The following is an 11,768-nucleotide window of genomic DNA, read 5'->3' as shown; positions in this document are numbered from 1 at the left end:
GCACACTGTTTGAAAAACACTGCTGTAGAGGATCAATGCAATACAATTTAGTTCAACATTAGATTATCAACATAATTGAATCAATAGAGACTTTAAATAAAACATTCATGCTCCATCATGTTTATTAACAATGAAACAAAGTTTAATAATATATTTAAGATATATTTATATATATATATATCTATATCTATCTCTCTCTCTCTATATATATATATATATATATATATAAATATAATATATATATATATATATATATATATATATATATATATATATATATATATATATATATATATATAAAAAGAGAGAGAGAGAGAGAGAGAGATATTCATATGGATATGTATGTATATAGAGCTATATATCTATATAAAGCTATATCTCTCTCTAATCTCTCTTCTCTCTCTTCTTCTTCTCTATTCTTCTCTCTTCTTCTTCTCTCTTCTTCTCTCTTCTTCTTCTCTCTTCTTCTCTCTCTTCTTCTCTCTCTTCTCTCTCTTCTTCTCTCTCTCTTCTCTCTCTTCTCTCTCTTCTCTCTCTCTTCTCTCTCTCTTCTCCCTTCTCTCTATCTTCTCTCTCATGCATTGATGCTGAAGATACATAACTCAACAATAATATTTAACCTGTATCTAATGTGTACATACAACTTTATATTTTAACAGATCGCAGGCGTGCCCAGGTACCACGCTATATTCGGCCAGTGTCTATGGCTACGCCACGGAGCAACCGCTCCTCACCGCCATTGCCTGTGCGGTTTCTAACAGCTCCTCATGGTAATTAGAATATTATCATATTGTGTTTGAATTATTTAACTTTAAAATTTTGGTTATTTTACATGTTATTAAAGGCAGCATGTTGAAAGGACAATAAAACAAAATATTTACTTTCACAATCTAGATAAAGATTTGATTATTTTTTAGAGTTGACAGTATAGTGGTAATCCATTTACTTCATTATATATATATATCATTTGATGAAGTAATCAGATTGCATATGGATGTGTCATGTAATCAAGGCATCTCTGATTAACAAATCTTCAACTACAGAGAAAATCTAGATATGCTTTTCTTAGAAATATAATAGAACAATTCATTAAATTATCATGATTGAAAACATTTAGAATCTCTTTATATAAGATGAAAGGATTGTTTTTTAATTTCTCATTTACACTTGATGTATTTATTTATAAACCAAAAAAGTCATTTTGCAGACTTATAAAATTGTTTTTAATGGATTTTTTTTAAAATTTGGAATATGACATTGATCTTACTAATACTTATTCATTATTATGATTCATCTATTACAGAAGACCAAATACCGCCAATAGAAGAGGCACAAGCTCTTTCACCAGCAGTAGAGGTGGCTAGGGCGGAAGAGGAGGAGGTGGATTTCGAGGAAGAGGTGCCTAGGGAGGAAGAGGAGGAGGTGCCTATGGTGGAATGTAAGTTTAAAGAATATAATGTTTGACAAATTCAATATTGATAAATAATTGATCTAACATACATTATTTTGTTCTTTTTCTAGATCGAGATCAGGGGACCCAAACTGGTCAATTTTTACAGCCAGTTTTAGATGAACTGGCTGAGGCCCTACGAGCTGTTGCCAGGGCAGTTCGAAACATACAGCAGGCCCTAAATGAGATTTAATCATTTAAATTTGTTTGATTTAAAAAAAAAAAAAATATGAATAAAAATTGTTTATTTTATAGTTATTATTGTCTCACTGTATTCATTTAATGATTAATTTATAGTGACATGACAAAAATCAAGAAAAAACTATAAATATGCTACAATATTTATAAATCAATAGCTGCTGATTAATGAAAGCACATAGATGCATTGACACACATTTATTAAGGAGATGTGATTCTGGCAATTAGGAATCAACAGAAACCCAAGTTAGGGAGCAGCAGTATAAAGACTGATGATCAATAACCCCGTCCAACTGATCTTATGAGGTGGACAGTAATCTCAAACGTTAGAAATGAAACAGAACCATCGGGTTGATTGACACTCCCTGCTGGTAGTCAATTATCCTCAAGTCTGCAGGGTGCAGTGTTGCAGCAGGAGCACAGAAGAGCTGCTGGTGCAATGCTGAATAGAGAAAGAATAATCAGCAAGGTCTTGCGGACCTTATCCGCACTGTCGTATAAGGTCCGCCAGATATTTGTAAAATTAGAAGCGTTATATGATTTACTTTCACATATGCATTGCTATTTCAAGTAAAATAGATTATCTGAGTAACGTGAAAATACACATCAAATGTTATTGTTAATGCTTCGAATATTAACTTTGGAGTAGTATTATGAGTAATATTTTTATCTATTTTTATCTATTACATAATATCTCTTGCTATGTATGTATGTACATATATAGATATATACATATATATATATATAGAGATATATATACATACATAAACACATCTATTAGTATATTGGAAATTGACATTTAAAAATATGTACATACATACAGAGAGATGTATTAAATTTTATATATATATATATAGGGAGAGAGAGAGAGAGAGAGAGAAATATATATATATATATATTTATATATTAATATATATATCTCAAAACAGAGAGAGGGAGAGACATCTCTCATATCTATCTATCTATATATATATATATATATATATATATATATATATATATAGAGAGAGAGAGAGAGAGAGAGAGAGAGAGAGAGAGAGAGAGCGAGAGAGATAGATATCTATAAATATATGTGATGCAAAAGAAAAATAAGTAGAAAATATGTAGACACGAGGGGGGGGGGGAGGTGACATGCAATGCTTGACATATAATTTTAATTAAAAATTAAATGCCTGTAATGAATTAGGCTACAAGTGTGTCTCTCTCTAAAGATTACTGATTACATAGTTTGTGCACAGTGTGGGAAATAACCTGACAAAATTTATTGATATCAAAATACAAAAAATAAAATAAAAAAAAGGCTCATAGATAAGCTAGCTCACAGGTGTAAATTATATTTATATATCTGAAGGGGATAGCAAACAATATATGATAGATATATATCGATATCTATATCTATCTATATCTCTCTATATGATGCTGCAAAAGAAACATGTCAATTAGAAAATATGTTGACCCGGAATTGAAATAGAAAATACAAAATGAATGTTTTTACATAATTAGGCTCCAAGTATGACTCTCTTTAGTGCACATTGTTGAATCTTACTTTGCGCAATGAATTAATATATAGAGAAAAGAAACGTCTCAATGATCATCTAGCTCCCACTGTTGTAAATATTTTTGTCATATCCTGTTTAGATATTAGTTATTAAATACATATACTCTGTATATATACATACACGTTACACTTGAAACTATAAGGATAAATATGTCCAATAGATTAAATTTTGCAGACCAATAAATATACATTTTGATATGAATTGTGTCTGCTACTTGCTATATTTTAAAATATTGCTAGCAAAACAAATTGCAGTGTGTATATATCTATCTTAATATATCTCTATCTATCTATCTATCTATCTATCTATCTATCTATCTATCTATCTATCTATCTATCTATCTATCTAGAGATATATTAATCATTTGCTGACAAAGGTATGTTATGTGCTCTGTTCATTGAATGTACTGGAGATTTAAATAAAGTTGGGAAAAGCTCGAATCGATGAGACATCGATGACTGTTTAGTTAACAAAAGTACGCGGCTCTTCGCACCGTACTTGACGCGCCTATTTTGGACTGTTTTTTTGATAACTAAGGCGAACGTATTACGGTCCGCGACGGCGATGTATGTCGAAGTGTGGCGAGCGTACTTGACGTCGCGAATGCTTCATATAAGACGCTTTGATAACTACCCCCCATTGGGCGGTAAGATCAGAAACATTCCGGAACTTTGTCTTTCTTTAGAATTAATGTTATTTTGGATGCAGTAAAGTATGGTGATTGCATTTTATTCTCAACATAATATTCATTAAAAAGGGAGGATAATATAGGGAGCAGCTTATCATGTAGAAGCTTATAAAATTCTGCAGGGAGATAATCATTGCCGGCAGCTTTGTTTAATTTGGAATTTTTAATGGCATCTGAAATTTTGTTAATTTTAATTGGTTTATTTAAATTTTGTAAATCCTGTGCGGATATTTTCGTTAGGTTTATCTTTTGCCAGAAACTCAACTTGTTTACCTTATTGATCTCACCTGCAGAGTAAACTTCTTGGAAATATTTAGTAAATTCTCGTCTGATGTCACACACATTGGTATATCTCTTATCACCACTTTTAAAGGCAGCTATATAGTTCTTCTGTGCCCTGGCCCTGGATATTTTGGCTAAGAATAGTAACTATGTTACTATGTTACCACTTTTAAAGGCAGCTATATAGTTCTTCTGTGCCCTGGCCCTGGATATTTTGGCTAAGAATTTTGCTGATTTCCCATATTGACCATTGAAAAGGATTCAATCACTGTTTTTTGTTTAAACAATATGTCTCTTGCTGATCTAGCCTCAGTGTATTTCCTCCACATTGCCAGAGTTGGATTATTGATATAGCTCCTAAATCTGTTCCTTACCTGATTAGATAGTTGTTCATCTTTGTTTGCTCTTTTTCTTCCAACTGCATAGGAGAGCTTTTATTTCCCCTCTTAGGACAGATTTTACCATCTCCCATAGTATTTCTGGTTTATTTACATAAGAGTCGGTAAAACCATAAAACTCTTGCCATTTTAGCTGTAACCAATTCTTAAATTTAATGTTGGTGAACAAATATTGTGGAAAACGGAAACATGGTCCCTGCTTAGACTTACCAATGTTTACCTCTAAAGAGATGACAGCGTGGTCTAAAATAGCTATTTCCCCTATAGTTGCTTTCATGTCCAGACCTAGCATATTATTTGAGACTAAAATTAAATCAATCCTAGAAAATGATTTATAGGTCTTAGATTCGCAGGTGAATTCCCGGCTATCTGGATATTGTAACTTCATATATCTTGTAGTGACAACTTCTGACAAATATTACGTAATATCTTGGCTTCAATAGTCCACTTCTGAGATTGGCATGCTTTATAACTATCTAGAATCCAATCTTCTGTAGTGGTATGCGCTTTACTCCTTAACCCCCACAGCTTCACTTACCCTCTAGCGTTCTCCATGCTGTGTACCTAGTGCCAAAAACCAGAAGTCCCTCTGGGAACAAAGAATCCTTGATCCAGTGCCTAGGACTAGGGGAGCCCTACCACGGCCCCAAAACGAACAATGCAGCCACACAGTCAGAGAAAATCCCAGCATGGAGAAAGTTAACTCTATTATTCTGATCACCTATGGAATTGATTTGTTTCTATCATGGAATAAATAGTTTTGGTTTTATTTGCTATTTTTTGGATTGAGCCTATTCTTTTCCAAGTCTGTGTGCTGGGATTTTCTTATACTTATCTAACTCTGGGGTAAAAACCATATTGAAATTGCCAGCCATTATTAAATTTTCCCCAAGAAATGGGAATAATTTTAAACCCTTGTCTGTAGAATTTGGGCCATACACATTACAAATAACATAGTGCCTATTCTGTGCTACTAACTCTACTATCTGGAATCTTCCGTCCGGGTCATTTTCTTGTGATAAAATCTGGTAGGAAAATTGTTTATTGAATAGAATTGTAACCCCACATGTCCTTCTGTCATATGATGTAGCTAACACTTTACCTACCCACTTGGTTTTTAGTTTAAGGGCTTCCTGAAATTTAGGATGTGTCTCCTGGATGAGGGCCAGATCTGGTCTCTGTTTCCCAGGTTGTTTCACAATTTTCTTTCTCTTAATTGGAGAAGTGACACCCCCCACATTCCAGGAAACTAACCTTAGCTTTGCAATTATTTATTCAAATAGGGATGGAGAAAAAAAGAAGAAAAAAAAAGGGGGAAGGGGAGGGGAGACAGGGTGGGATTGGTGATATAGAGAAAGACATAAAATGTACTCCCCCTATCTGCTCAACTCCTTCCGGGGGAGTCAGGTGGGGCCATTATATGGATGTATACAATCATTGATTCACCCTATTAGACAACTAAACATAAAAGTTATAAAATAAAATAAAGGTATTTGCATTTTGCCACAGTATTCCTGTGCCTAAGTGCTACTGCTAAGAGTTATACAATCACCATCCTTCTCCAGAACAATTTTGGCTGGGTGAATCAATCTTGCATTTAAATTTGCCTTAATCAATCTTGACCAGTATGGTGACATTTCCCTCCTCTTGTCCAGTGTTTCTGTAGAAAAGTCTTGGAACAACATGACTCTATGTTGGTCGATTAGTATTGAATTATTTTTCCAGTAGCTTCTATTTATTTTATCTTGGGAATTTAGATTTTTTTTTTTTTTTTTTTACAATATAATTTTTATTGCAAAATAAACATGTTAATAACAACGATAGGTTCATTAATTTCTTTTACAATCATATATCAAACAATGTTCACTCAATAGATATAATAAGACCGTCTACATGGACCATCAAGACATTATATCATACATACATACAGTTTCCTCAATTTAGGAGGTCACAGAAAGTGAGCAATAATTATCAATAAATCTTAAATGCAGAGACTAGTGTAATACACCAGTCATAAATATTAACTAAATCTTATAGGGGCTGCAGGAAGTCAGCCAATAGATAGCTGTTAATATACTTCTTCCAGTAACCTTAGTGCGTGTCTCCAGGCGGGGGAGGCTGCTCCAAGAAAGGTGAGATGAGAAAAGGGTAAAAGGTAGGGCAGGTAGTAACAGGTCGCATATTATAGGGGAAAGAGGGGGGAGAGGGGGGGATAGAGAAAGAAGGGGCAGGGTATATTTGTCAGATTTTAATGATAAGGAGGAGTAGGCGGGGGTCTTCAGCTAGGTAGCAGATTAGCATCTAATTTTAAAGCTTAGTTACGTTATTGGGGACGTCCAGGGACCGCATCATGTCTGCATGTTTGTCTTACGGTCTTCCTGATAGTTAAACCAGGGCTCCCAAATCTGCCAATAGAGGTCTTCTTTATCCATGTTAAAGTAGAAGCTTTGTTCCATTTTGGCATATATCTGCATTATGGCGGTGACAGCTGTAATATCTGGGGGCTGGGATTGCTTCCATGCTCTCGCTAACACCAATTTTGTGGCCGCGAGAACAAATACTATCAGTTTAGATAAGGGAGTTGAGACATTTCGTGGGAACATATGTAGTAGAGCAATCTGAGGGGTGAGCGGGACAGTCAGCCCAAGGGTGGAGCAAAGGTTAGATATCTGATTCCAAATCGGTTTTAATTTTGGGCAGTTCCACCATATATGTATATCTGAGCCTATTTGTTCACATTCTCTCCAGCATAGAGGGGATGTTGTAGGGAACATCTGTGAAAGTCTGGAGGGGGTGTAGTACCATTTCAGGAACAGTTTCATGTATGACTCTAATGTGTTTGCACAGTGTACAGTCTTCTTAGTTAACATCATAGCTGTATGTAGGTCCTTGTCCATGATTGGTCTGGATAAGTCTCCCTCCCAGACCCTAAGTTGCCAGGGTCTGTCTTTGTTTGTGGACGTCTGTAAGAGATTATAGTGGAATGATATAAGTCTAGGAGTCTTGACAGCAAGTTGCCACAATTTTTCCCAGTTAGTCAGGGGTCTATTAAGAACTTTGGGGAATCCCCAAGATATCAAGAAAGCATACAGTCTAGAGTATTCAAATGTGGCCCATAGAGGGGGTCTGGAATGATAGATCCTATGTTGTTTGGAGTGAGGAGAGTGCCCGAGCAGTATAAGTGCAAGACCAGTCTCAAGTCCCACTCACCCCACTATAGCATGTGGGTTTCAGGCAGGGCTGCAAGTAAGGCTGGTAAAGAATGTATAGGAGATGGATGCGGGGCAATTTCGTGTAGATTCCTAAGAGTATGCCAAGCTTTTAGGGTATCTCTGACAATGACATTCTTAATTCCCAAAGTGTCTAGTCGGTAGTCAGGAATCCAAGGTAAATCAGCTAAGCTCAAGCCCACGGGGAGGTCTAAGGCCTCTATGCACTTCCACCCCTGTGGCTCACCCTTGTCAGCCCATGCCGAAATGTGAGAGAGCCTGGCAGCTTCGTAATAACCGCATATGCTAGGAATAGCTACTCCTCCCTGTTCATATTTTTTCTGGAGTATTTTCACTGCAATACGTGGCTTAGACTTGCCCCAAATATAATTTTGTCCAAGAGATTGGAGCTTCTCTATTAGAGCTCTAGGAACATTAAGAGGAATACAGCGAAAGTAGTAGAGAATTTTGGGCAGGATCGTCATTTTGAAAGATGCTATGCGGCCTAACCATGAGATCTCTTTAAGACTCCAGGAAGTGGTAAGCTAAGTAACTTCTCTAATAATATCTGAGTAATTTACGGCAACTACTAATTTCGGGTCAGGGCCAAGTTGCACTCCCAAATGTCGAATGGTGGTTTGTGACCACTGAAAAGAATACGACGTTCACAGAACATCTAGTTCAAATGCCGGGATAGTAACAGGCAAAGTCTCAGTTTTATAAACATTGACCCTGTAATAGCTATGGGCCCCGAACTCAGAAATAAGATCAAAAAGAGCAGGCAAAGAGCCTAGTGGGTTTGTTAGAAATAATGTCACGTCGTCCACGAATAATGTTATCTTCGCAACTTCTCTGCCAAACTGAACACCTTGTATCATGTGAGAATGTCTAATAGCTTGGGCCAAAGGTTCAATGGCCATGATAAAGATTAGGGGTGACAGGGGACATCCCTGTCTAGTACCGTTAGTGATATATAGTTCCGGAGAGGCAAATCCTAGGCCCTTAACCACCGCAGAAGGACAAGAGTACAGGGCTCGAATTGCCATGATCACCTCACTTGGTAGACCAAACTGAGCAAGCATGTACCACAAGTAGTCCCATCTGACCCTGTCGAATGCTTTCTCTACATCTAACGACAGGGCCAGCATGGGCATCTTCAATAGGGAAAACTCTGTAAGAATGTCAAGCATTTTTCGGGAACTATCTAGGCCTTCTCTGCCAAAAGTGAACCCGACCTGGTCCGAGTGTATCACCTTCGGGAGTAGGCTACTGGGGCGATTAGGGTGGGTGAGATATAAAACTTTTTTGCGCTGCCTTTTAGGGTAAACCTTGACTCCTTATTTAGGTGTACAACAGGAATGGAAGTTTTAGGAGTGTGAGGCGCAAATAAATGCTAAAACCAATGTAGTTAAAAATGATGAATAAGATTAAGAATGGTGAAAATAAAATCAAAAATCAAAAATAATGATGAAGAACCAGTATTTAAATACTACACTGGACTTGGTTGGAAAAAGAATTGAATTTTATTAGCCCAATAAAGTTAAAGTTAAAATATATACATTTGGATATATATATGAATAAAAAACCTCTATATATGACAGAGCTAATTAATAAAAGATGCCTATATAAATAAAAAGCCTATATATGCTAATTGTAGGTATTTAATTTTATGATAATTTATGCAGGTGTGATCTCTGATCTTAAAACGAAGTAACTGATGATATGATTTAAAAAACTTCTTATATAAGACTAATCTAGCTATTGTACCTAGTACATTAAAACACCTAGTATAATAGTATAAAGTAGTCAGATCTAACGTAATATTGAATATTTTTCTCTTGTGCAAATAAAGAGAAACGTAAGCATATGTCAAATCTGTGTTACCATGTAGTTTCAAAGAATGCTAGTAAAATTCTGATACTGAGATTGGAATGCAAATACAAAATGTAAGTGTCTGCAATAACGAGGTAGGAGAAAATCTAATAATGATTAACTAATATCAATCTAAATATATAATATCAAATTTCACAGATATAAATTTATTGTAGTCTTTTTGGTGGGCCTACAGGGTTAAAAAAAGTGGTGTTTAAAAATGATGTATAAAAAGGATATTTTGTTTTGTATAAAGGTTGCAATATAAGAACTTGTTAAAATACCACCGGTGGATTTTAAAAGTTAATTTTGTATCTGTTGCGGTAGTCTTACAAAGTTTTCAGCTTTTTCAATTTGTACAAATCCATTAGATGATTATAATCCTTATAGTAACCTTATGTTTCAAGATCCTTAGAGTCTTTACCGTAAACTTGTGTTGCAGGTTTCTTAATAGCTTTTTATGTGTGAGTATTGTATCCTCATAAGGTTTTTACCATATAGGAGAGTAGGATCCGTACTTATGTGGCGTTGCCAGGGCTCTTCGGTCTAAAGAGATACAAACAGTAAGGAGAGGTATGGTTTTTACTTACTGTGCTCTTAGCCGATTTTTGAGCCTGGTTGGGGTTCGTTCCGCTCAGCTGGTTCTTCTTTCGGGTCGTGAATTCTCCAATAGGTTATATGTTTCTCCCTTTTACTGGATAAGATACTTCTTTGCGGTCTGCTGGTAAACAGACAATTCAGGAGGCAACATTGGATCTCGAGTGTACTCCTTAACTTCTTTATCTTTGGTCTTTTTCTGACGTTTGCGGTGAGAGAAATAGAACTCGACTTTGACTTATAGAAAGGAATGCTCCTTAGCCTCAGTGAAGTTTGTAAATAGTCACAGTAGTTAGCTACGCGTTCCGGCCGTTAGACACTGGCCTTTTTCAAGCTGTACTACTGTTTGAATTCTTGGCTGTCTTTTTATACGTTCAAAATAACTCTTCAATTAGATGGTTTAGGCAATTATTCAATTGGCTGATATGCGGGGCAAAAACTTGCACAGTTGTTTATTTCTTAATGATGTCTTTGTCCGCTGTTTATTTCAGTTTTTTATGAACAATTTAAACTATTTCTTTCAATAGCTGCATAAAAATTGTCTGTTTAGGCTAACGTCATTTGTTTAACATTTTACAGATTTTTATGAGTACATGAAAAATTTAAAAAACATATATGAAAAGGACATAGTAAAAGATATATTATGTTGTTTATTATTTCGTTACTTTTAGCTATTTTAAACACAGTCCTTTGTTGAACATTTTAATGATCTTCATTCATGTGTAGAAGATCTATATTCATGTGTAGAAAAATGTCTGTTCCTGCTGTAGACTTTTGAGATCTCTATTGACGGAGTGTTAGGATAGTATATGTAGGGTATATATTTATTGAATTAGCTTTGTTATCTTATATTTTTATCAACTAGGTTATGTCTCTGCTGACATTTTTTATGTTGAGATAGATGCCCCTATCAAAAACCAAAAATAGAAGAGCTCACTTTAACGAGTTCTTTATGACATCTCTAGAATATTTCTTTAGATCAACCATTCTAACAGTATTAATTAAAGACACAGCTAATATGCATCTATCTCTACATAAAAATGTCAGCAGAGACATAACCTAGTCGATATATACCCTACATATACACACGAATGAAGATCTTTAAAATGTTCAACAAAGGACTGTGTTTAAAATAGCTAAAAGTAACAAAATAATAATCAACATAATATATCTTTTACTACGTCCTTTTCATATATGTTTTTTAAATTTTTCGATTAGCCCAGAGTTTTGCATACAACTTTACATCGCCATTGATCAATGAGATCGGTTTATAACTTGTACACTGAGCAGGATCTTTGTTTGGCTTAGGGATGGGTAAGATTATTGCCTGCAGAAATTCCTTGTTAAACTAACCTGACTCTCGGACTTCTGAAAAAACTTTGAGGAGGAGCTCTGTTCTGAAAAGTTTGTAGAAGGCCACCAGATAACTATCCGGACCAGGTGCCTTATTATTTTGGCTATGTTTAATGGCTAAGTTAAGTTCAGCCAAAGAAAACGGGGCCTTAAGCGCTTCCT

At 35.3% G+C, this 11,768-nt stretch overlaps 1 long non-coding RNA gene across 1 annotated transcript; it reads left to right on the top strand.

Annotated features, from left to right (window-relative positions):
* The first annotated feature begins 655 nt into the window (after positions 1-655).
* Positions 656-1,534, top strand: LOC128638141 (uncharacterized). Its single transcript, XR_008399050.1, has 3 exons — positions 656-770; positions 1,304-1,438; positions 1,522-1,534. It is a non-coding gene; the product is annotated as an uncharacterized LOC128638141 (long non-coding RNA).
* The last annotated feature ends 10,234 nt before the right edge of the window (positions 1,535-11,768 follow it).

This window comes from Bombina bombina, chromosome 8 (genome assembly GCF_027579735.1).
Source record: "Bombina bombina isolate aBomBom1 chromosome 8, aBomBom1.pri, whole genome shotgun sequence".
Taxonomy (NCBI): domain Eukaryota; kingdom Metazoa; phylum Chordata; class Amphibia; order Anura; family Bombinatoridae; genus Bombina; species Bombina bombina.
The sequence above is the reverse complement of the archived record's forward strand: the minus strand, read 5'-3'. Positions and strand labels throughout refer to the sequence as shown.